Raw genomic sequence first — 9,773 nt, forward strand, 5'->3', positions numbered from 1 at the left:
TGCGCTACTTGTCGCATTCATGTAAACGTCGCTTATGGCTATATGCATTGACACGTATAATTGCTTATCTTTTTCTGGTGACTGCTTTTCACCAGCTCACAAATGGTAAGCGTTATCGCTCGGCGCAGGACGCGCCTGCATGTATCAGAGCATTCTCGACTCTTCTAGTCGATTCTATCTGCTGTCTGTGTTGTCGCCGAGCCTTTTGTTATCAGACTGTAGGCGAGATGTGAATAGTGTTGTACATTCTTGAACTAGCGCGCGCGCCCGCGACTGCGCTGGAATCTTCTATGAGTTAAGTGCGACCAGCCAACGTGCCTGAACCACTGATCAGATTCTCGACGATCGTCCAGTGTGCTTGGCGTTGTCGTATCATATTGGGGAGTGTTACTTTTTTATCGGAGGACAGGTTCTGGGCCCAATAAACGGCTTTGTGACGTGCGTTGTGCATATATATATATATATATATATATATATATATATATATATATATATATATATATATATATATATATATATATATATATATATATGTGTGTGTGTGTGTGTGTGTGTGTGTGTGTGTGTGTGTGTGTGTGTGTGTGTGTGTGTGTGTGTGTGTGTGTGTGTGTGTGTGAGCTAGAGAGCACGATAAACGAGGGCTTCGATTCTTGTTAATAATGACCATATAAAGCTAACGGCCAATGCGCAGCATGGGGGGCCGCGGCTCCCACCGGCGGCAAGTTGTCTTTTCATCCGCTTTCATTTCCTTTTTCATTATTATTGTCTACATTTCATTTCAACCACAGCTAATTTCCCTGATATGGTCATGAAGTATACACACACGAAACGATAGCATTTCACATTTGTTATCCGGTGAAAAGCAGGTACAGGGAAAACATAAACATGTTACCGCAAGTGTCAATGCCCCATCGCAAAAAACAATTGGGCCCCCTCCAAACAAAAATCTTTGCTGCATGCCTGGTACCCTTCTAATCTAGACGTTCATGTCGCCTGTCCTGTGTACTGCTCGTGTATCAATGTAATACTGCAGGAGTGCAATTATAGGCTGGTGAAGTAAGGATAACACACAGCCTGCGATTCATTTTTACATAAGGTTGAACCAACCTCAAATCGTTCCTTTCTTTTGTTTTATATCTTTTGTAGAGATACGTGTGCTTCCTGCGCAAAGTGTGGAGGCCCGTCACACTTCCTTGCGTGCGCGAGCATGTGCTCCCATTGGCTATCCGTACAGATATACGGTAGGCACTCCCAATACTAATAAAGTGCCTCGTCATCCCAGCCCTGCAAAAGCGTATGTTCAGCGAAGCTGTTGAAAACCACCCCTACAACTGCTGAGGCGGGTATGCAATGCTTTATGGCTTGACAGTAATGGTAGTTATGCTATTTTAGAGTATTAATATTAATTGGAGTAATCGTAATTTTATAGGACGGCGCCGCCCATAGTGGGGCTGCAACAACATTGAAATGAGTTGACAGGTTGGTTATCTTATATACGAAAATTGTTGAGCAACATGGAAAACTCCCGATACAGCTTTCTGCTCCTCAATACGTGTAACGTGAAAGTGTTTTACCGGGCGTGAAAGAAGCCCGCGAATGCACGCAAAATCGCCGTGGAACTGGCCGTCCGAGGCACTTTTCGTGTATTCGCGGGCTTCTTTCACGCTCGGAAAAACACTTTCCCATAGCACGTATTGAGCAACAGAACAGAGAGCTGTAACGGGAGTTCATCTTGCTCTACAATTTTCTCATTGACGCTTTTCATGTAATTATAATGACTGAGAAGTTGATAATTTGAAACTAATTATGTACTTAGGCGGAATGCAATCAATAATCTGAGTGTCTCAAAGCGACAGCCAACATTACCTTGGTTCGGCCCAGCTACGCGGCGTTCGCATATATTTAAACTTTGGCTTAAGTGAAAAGCCTTGTAGCAGTTGCGCCGCCAGAGTTTGGAAGAAAACGAGACAAGGCTGCGCTCACCTGTAAGCGCGGAAGTTAGCGCAGTGGCAAGTGCTTTTCGACAGGCGCCTTCTCTGTATAGTCCCGAAGAGGTTCCTCCTGGCAAATGGACGCCTCTTGACAGCTGTTGTGCCGTCGCACACAGTCGGGGGCTCGTCGGCTCAGCGATTGGATTCCCACAGAAACGCATGACCCCCGACGTGGAAAACAGGCACGTCACGCTATCTGCACTCTCCCTCTCTCAACGTATCAGCTCAACGTCACGAGCTCCGATCGCCTTCTATCGGAAGGTCTGCCCCTAGTCAGATAAGAGAGCAGCTGAGTAAGTGCATGCCGCCGACGTGAGCTGCGTGTCTGAAACCATATCTGCAGTCCGGCTGGCGTGACGCACGCTGCCGTTGATGCAGCGGGAGATGCAAGCCCATCGGCGAAAGTTGCTCAGCTGCCAGGTCGGGTTTCAACAAGAGCGGCGGCCCCCAACAACGCGGCGCGCGGCACACACCGCCAAGCAGACAAAAGCGAGAGGGCCGCGACTTTGGCTGAACCACAGCAGCGTCCATTGAAGTCTAAACAAATCTCTCCGGAACGAGTTTGCTTTTCCTAAGGATGACAAACTGTATGGCGCGTTTGTCTTGCATGAGGCCTTACCTCGGCCCGGGCAGACCTATGAACGGTGGACGCAGGACATGTCTTTCCCTCCCCTACGAGGAATGCGCTTGGGGAAGCTTTTGCCCTTCATGTGCCTAGCCGTGGCGGGCTCGTGTGCTTGCGCGTTGTGTGGCCGCCCCTTAAGCCGTTTGTCGCGCAGTATCAGCGTCAAATGAAATGTGAACAGTGGAGCGCGTGGCCCAAGCGTAAGTGAAGCTATAGTGCGCGCCGTCCAGTCATCGCCATTGACAGGCGCGCACATCCGCTTTGGCCGCACCGAGCGATCCCCCTATGGTGAGATATTTTTGCTTCTTTTCTGGTTCTTATATTTGATAGGCAGAAAATAAAAATAAACGAAAACAGACGCTAGAATATTGCAGTTTAAGGCGAGTATTATAGCACAGTTCGCCGAAACCATAAGTGCTACCCGCGCGAACAGCGGTGCGCGTTCCCAGTTGGCCCCGTCATCATTAGAGATAAATTCACTCATGTGGCTTCACCCTTGTGCACCACATTCACTCTTTCAATCTGTCAACTTGCACAGCGCGGTATTGCTGGTAGCCGGCGTGGGCGTGCCGAGCCCGTTTGGCCGTTTGACTTCCATACGATCGTCGTGCGGCCAAGCCGGACGTCCGCGCCTGTCAATGGTGATTACTGGACGGCGCGCACTTTCACTTTCGCGTGGGCCACGCGCTCCGCTGTTCAGGTTTCAGTTGACGCTGATAGTACATGGGGAGGTGCCTGGCGGACAGGACAAACGATGCGAAAGTGCGCAGCCACTTCGTGGAGCGTAACGAGCGGCTACGGAAACCCTGCTACTATACGAAAGCGGTTGCGGGGAAACTAGATTTCATATTTTATTTATTTATACAGTACTGCGGAATCATGGTCCAACCAGAGTGGTCGCTACAAATACAAGAAATGCAAAAGAAACAGCCACAAAAAAAGCAACAATAAGACAGGCTCAGAAAGGTTATTTCACAGTTTGACCACTTGTTTTGATTAGGCAGTGCCATTCACTTGTGGTTCTCGGGAAATAAGAAAACTTAAGTATGCCTGTGCGAGCAAAATATGGGGTTAAGGCGTTTTCATTGTGGTGTCGGTTGGGCCTGCTAGTTAAAGTTGCCAAGTATGTTGATGCATCTAGCGTTAGTTTGTTTTCCAAAAGTTGGGAAAGAAATTCTAATCTATTTTTTTGCCTTCGTACCTGTAATACGGAAATGTCATTTGCTTGTATTTAATCAGAAGGTGAATCTAACGCTAAAAATTTCTTAAAAATAAACCTTACGGCCTTTCTCTGAATACGTTATAGACAATCAATGTCACGCTTAGTATGAGGATCCCATATAATACACGCATATTTCAGTCTTGGCCGCACAAGAGCAGTATAGTAGAGCAGCTTAACATTAGTGGGATCAGTTTTAAGTAAATGTTTAAAGACACAAAGCTTGCGGAAGGCGGATGAACAAACATTATCAATATGAAGATTCGAAGACAGGTTGACGTGAGTGTTACACCGAGATATTTATAGCAACTTAATTCATGTAATGGTGAAGACCCTAATTTGTAGTTATATGAAAGCGGATTTTTTTGGCGAGTTACGGGAAGGGAGATACATTTCCTCGTCTTAAGGGCCATTCCCAATTTTATACACCATTCATGTATATTGTCACGCAGTGGTGACGGCAGTCGCAGGGACGATGAGGACGGACAAAGGTTCGTCTAAAGAAGACTGTTTATTGGGATGACTTGCGCCCACAATGCCCTGAACTACCCGGCGACGGCGAGGCGACCAGCGTGCTCGGCGGTCGTCGAACAGAAAGCCCGCCGCTGTCGTCTGCGCTCAATTTAAAGCGCGTCTTGGCGCGTCTCAACTGGGCGCGTCTTGCGTCGCATGGCGGCAGCGCGTCTTGCGTTGCGTGGCGCGTCTCAACTGGGCGCGCCTTCGTCGCATGGCGGCAGCGCGTCTTGCGTTGCGTCGCGTGGCGGCAGACTTGAAGAGTGAGCAAGCACTGCATAGATTCGCGGCATTACTCCCCCCTGAAAGAGGCATCGACCCGATGCATAAATAGAAATAATGCCACTAGCAACAAATAAAACGAACCGTGCGAAAATAAACACAGAGTGTAAAAATGCAGCGTCCTTTAGCGCGTATAATAGGGCTTCAGGCGGACGACATGAATAACTTCTGGTCGTACGCGGCGTCGGTGGGATGCAGTCATGGCGTCAGGGATGACTTCATAATCCAGTTCACCTAGCCGACGAAGAGCCTTGTATGGGCCGAAATAGCGGCTCAAAAGCTTTTCACTCAATCACGGCGCCGAATGGGCGTCCAAACCCAGACTTGGTCCTCTGGCTTGTATTCCGCGTTGCGTCTTCGTAGATTGTATCGTCTGGTGTCGGTTCGTTGCTGGTCTTTGATTCGTAATCGGACAAGCCTTCGAGCTTCTTCTGCGCGTTGAAGGTAGGCGGCGACATCAACGTTCTCTTCTTCTGTAACATTGGGCAGCATGGCGTCTAGCGTGGTCGTGGCCATAGAGTTTCCTACAAAAATTACTAGAGGGAACTCTGGCGCTGCAGTCGTTGTTTTTCCATGGGAATGATGGGAAGTACATGGATTTGTCTGATTTTCGTGCTTGTGGGTTCAGACGTTCTTGTGGCTTTGTATATTACGCTATATAAATCTTATTGTCGTATATTTCGGCGCAATCAATATTCTTCGAAGTGCAGAAGACACCGGGAACGCGTACACTTGCTATTAATTGCAACGATTGAGCTTGTCCAGGTGGCCAAATCGAAACGCGCCAAGCGTCTCAAGGCACTGGCATGCCCGCGTAAATTCATAAGGGCGTTTCATTCGCTTGTCGATAGATGCGTCCGTGGCATAATGGTTTCAATATCAGGCTTCTGTGCTAGAGTCCCTGTGTTCGAATCCTGCCGTCGGGCCACTTTAATGGTGTTTATATAATTATTTGTTGCGCAATATACTGTTGAAAATGACGAGTTTACAAAGCCACAAAGCCGTTTGAAGCCAAAATGACGAAGTTTAGGCAAATCCATGTACTTCCCATAATTCCCATGTTTTGACAACCGCTCCCATTGCAGCTCCCGTAGACACTAGCGCCAGAGTTCCCTCTAGTAATTATTGTAGGAAACGGTCGTGACCTCCCTTCCGCGGACAAGCCTAAAAGGCGTCATCTGGGTGGTCTCCTGCACTGCGGTGTTGTAGGCGAAGACGACGAATGGCAGGATGACGTCCCAGGTCTTGTGTTCGGCATCGACATACATGGCGAGCATATCGGCGATGGCTTTGTTCAGGCGCTCGGTCAGTCCGTTGCTCTGTGGATGGTATGCAGTTGTCCTCCGGTGGGTGGTTTGGCTGTAACGCAGGATGGCTTGCGTTAGTTCCGCCGTGAATGCTGTTCCTCTGTCCGTGATGAGTACATCGGGGGCGCCGTGTCGCAGAAGAATGCATTCCACGAAAAATTTGGCGACTTCTGCTGCTGTTCCGTTCGGTAGGGCTTTTGCCTCGGCGTAGCGAGTCAGGTAGTCGGTGGCTACGATGATCCATTTATTTCCAGACGTTGACTTTGGAAAAGGGCCAAGCAAGTCCATGGCGATCTGCTGAAAGGGTCTTGCGGGGTTTTCGATGGGGTTCAGGAATCCTGCTGGTCGGGTGGGAGGTGTCTTTCGTCGCTGACAATCTCGGCAGGTTTTCACATAATGTGCGACATCGGCAGAAAGGCGGGGCCAGTAATACCTTTCTTTAATGCGGCGGAGAGTGCGAGTAAACCCGAGATGCCCCGCTGTCGGCTCGTCGTGGGAAGCCTGTAGAACTTCTTCTCGGAGACAAGCAGGTACACAACAAGGAGGTAGGAGGTAGGCTGTTTTGTTCGCTGCGAAGTTCTTCTTCATGAGGACGTCATTCTGTGCACAGAAGGAAGAAAGTCCTCGCTTGAATGAGGCAGCGGGCGAAGAAACGTTGCCTTCCAGGTACTCTATGAGGCATTTTAGGTCAGGGTCCGAGCGTTGCTGCTGGGCAAAAGAGCTGGAGCTGATGGGTCCCAGGAAGGCCATCGCTTTTTTGAACGAGGACGGCGCCTAGGCCCACACTGCTTGCGTCGGTATGCAGCTCAGTATCAGCGTTTTCATCAAAATGCGCGAGGATCGGTGAAGACTGTAAACGGCGCTGGAGTTCTTTGAAGGCTTCTGCTTGCGGCGCTTCCCATTTAAATGACACGTTTACCTTCGTTAGTTGGGTCAGGGGCTCGTGAGAGGCAATCGGCGTCAGAGTGTTTGAGTCCGGACTTGTAAACCACGGTGACGTCAAACTCCTGGAGGCGAAGACTCCATCGAGCGAGGCGGCCAGAGGGGTCCTTCAAATTGGCAAGCCAGCACAGCGCGTGGTGATCGCTGACCACCTTGAACGGTCGTCCGTACAGGTAGGGGCGGAATTTTGACGTAGCCCAGATGATGGCAAGGCACTCCCTCTCAGTCGTGGAATAGTTAGCCTCGGCCTTGGAAAGGGAGCGGCTAGCGTATGCGATGACGTTCTGCAGCCCATCGCTTTTTTGAACGAGGACGGCGCCTAGGCCCACACTGCTTGCGTCGGTATGCAGCTCAGTATCAGCGTTTTCAACAAAATGCGCGAGGACCGGTGAGGACTGCAAACAGCGCTGGAATTCTTTGAAGACTTCTGCTTGCGGCGCTTCCCATTTAAATGACACGTTTGCCTTCGTTAGTTGGGTCAGGGGCTCGGCGATGCGCGAAACGTTTTTCACAAATCGTCGGTAATATGCGCACAGTCCGAAGAATCTGCGCACAGCTTTCTTATCGGCCGGCGGTGGGAACTGTTCAATAGCGGCTGTTTTCTGCGGGTCTGGGCGTACTCCCTCCCTGCTAACGATGTGGCCTAGAAACAGCAGCTCTGCATAAGTAAAGTGACACTTCTCGGCTTTCAAGGTTAGGCCAGACGACTTGATGGCATCGAGCACTGTCCGAAGTCTTTTGAGGTGTTCTTGAAAGTTCGAGGTGAAGACAACGACGTCATCTAAATATACCAGACAAATTTGCCACTTTAGGCCTGCGAGCACTGTGTCCATCACCCGCTGAAACGTCGCTGGTGCGGAACAGAGACCAAATGGCATCACCTTGAACTCAAAGAGCCCATCAGGAGTGATGAATGCTGTCTTCTCGCGATCTCTTTCGTCAACCTCAATCTGCCAGTAGCCGGTCTTCAGGTCCATCGATGAGAAATACTTGGCGTTGCAAAGCCGGTCCAGTGTGTCGTCGATGCGAGGGAGGGGGTAGACGTCCTTCTTTGCTATGTTGTTTAAGCGGCGGTAATAAACGCAGAATCGAAGTGCGCCGTCTTTCTTTCTCACTAGAACAACCGGTGCAGCCCATGGGCTGTTTGATGGCTGGATGACGTCGTCGCGAAGCATTTCTTCCATTTGGTTCCGGATGGCTTGTCGTTCTCGCGGCGACACACGGTAGCGGCATCGACGGAGAGGTCGGGCGTGCTAGTCGGTTATAATACGATGCTTGGCAATTGGCGTTTGTCGGACCTTTGGCGATGACGAAAAACACTGGCTGTAACTTTGAAGCAGATTGCGGATCTGCTCTTGTCTGTTCTGGGGCAGGGCTGGGTTGATGTCGAAAGTGGGCGAGTTCTCATGGTCAGACGAATCTTCTGCGGATGGGTCGGAGAGGGCGAAGGAATCCCGTACGTCGGATATTTCGTCGAAGAAAGCAATCACCGTTCCTTTGTTAATGTGCCGGTATTCTTCGCTGAAGTTAGTCAGCAGTACTTCGGTCTGGCCGTTGCGGAAATGTGCAATGCCTCTTGCGATACCGATTCCTCGGTCGAGAAGCAACTGCCTGTTCCCCTCGATGACGCCTTCAGAGTTAATGGCTTTCATGGCACCTACGGTCACGATAACGCTTGAACGGAGTGGGACGCTCACTTCTTCTTTCAGGATGCTCAGGGCACAGTGATTTCCCAGAGTTCTCATCGAAGGAATGGCCTCGTTCGTCGAAAGCGTAATCAGCTTGGATCGCAGGTCGATGATCGCCTGATGCTCACTAAGGAAATCCAAGCCCAGGATCACTTCGCGGCAGCATTGTGGTAGCACAACAAAGGTCGCAGGATAGGTGTGTCCTTTGAGAGTAACTCGCGCTGTGCATCGTCCTGATGGCGTAATGAGGTGGCCACCTGCGGTGCGAATTTGTGGGCCATCCCAAGCGGTCGTGACTTTCCTAAGCTGCGCAACGAATGTTCCATTCATCACTGAGTAATCGGCTCCTGTGTCAACTAGAGCAGTGACTTTCCTACCGTCGATAGCCACTTCTAAGTCGGATGTCTTGGCTCTTGCATTGCACGTCGCCCTCGGCGTCGGGTTACGGCTTCGTCGCGTATTCGAGTCTCGGGTAGGACGTATCGTCGAAGCGTTTCTGGGTGGAGGCGTCGTTTCGAAGGCAGTTCGCGTCGTGGTCGGGGTTGTCATCTTCTGCGGCGTCGGTGCAGCGAGTGGGGCTTCTTCATGCTGCGTAGCGGGTGTAGCGTCTTCATGGAGCGTTGTCGGTGGAGGATCTTCGGCGTTTCGTTCGTGAGCAACCTCACCTCCAGAGGTTGCCGTCTTTAGTTTCCACTACGGGGGCTCGGAGACCTTCCCCGTACCGCGGCTGCGTAGCTGCAGAGTGGCGACGCAAAGCGCGACGTTGACGGCGATGGTGAGCGTGAAAGGCCGTTCGGCGTGTACTCCTCTCGACGCAGGTACTCGTCGATTTCCTGCGGACGTTGGCCGACGCGTGGTCGTGGGACGTCAACGGCAAATCCTCGAAGACCGATACGTCGGTAGGGGCAGTGACGAAGAATATGGCCGGCCTCACCGTAATGGAAGCACAATGGCCGGTTGTCGGAAGTCCTCCAGGCGTCGCATTTCCTGGGGCTTAAGCGTTGCTCGTAGGTTGGGCGGGCGGGGGCAGGGAGCCGGTGTCCGGGAACAAGGTGTTCATGTCGGACAGGATGTAGTGGTTGTCGTTGGGGCTGAGGAGTGCGTACTACAGCGGCGTACGTCATGGCCTGGGGTTCTGTGGCCGTCGGGGTGCCAAGTGCCTGTTGCACTTCTTCCCGTACCATATCCATGAGAGTTGCTGTTTGC

General features: G+C 50.9%; 1 protein-coding gene across 1 annotated transcript in view; it reads right to left on the reverse strand.

Annotated features, from left to right (window-relative positions):
- Positions 1-2,179, reverse strand: part of LOC142584737 (sphingomyelin phosphodiesterase-like) — a 128,552-nt gene extending 126,373 nt beyond the window's left edge. Inside the window, exon 1 of the mRNA XM_075694962.1 lies at positions 1,984-2,179. The gene's annotated coding sequence lies outside the window, so the exon portion shown is untranslated. The remainder of the gene's footprint in view (positions 1-1,983) is intronic.
- Between the last annotated feature and the right edge of the window lie 7,594 nt (positions 2,180-9,773).

Source organism: Dermacentor variabilis, chromosome 6 (genome assembly GCF_050947875.1).
Source record: "Dermacentor variabilis isolate Ectoservices chromosome 6, ASM5094787v1, whole genome shotgun sequence".
Classification (NCBI taxonomy): Eukaryota; Metazoa; Arthropoda; class Arachnida; order Ixodida; family Ixodidae; genus Dermacentor; species Dermacentor variabilis.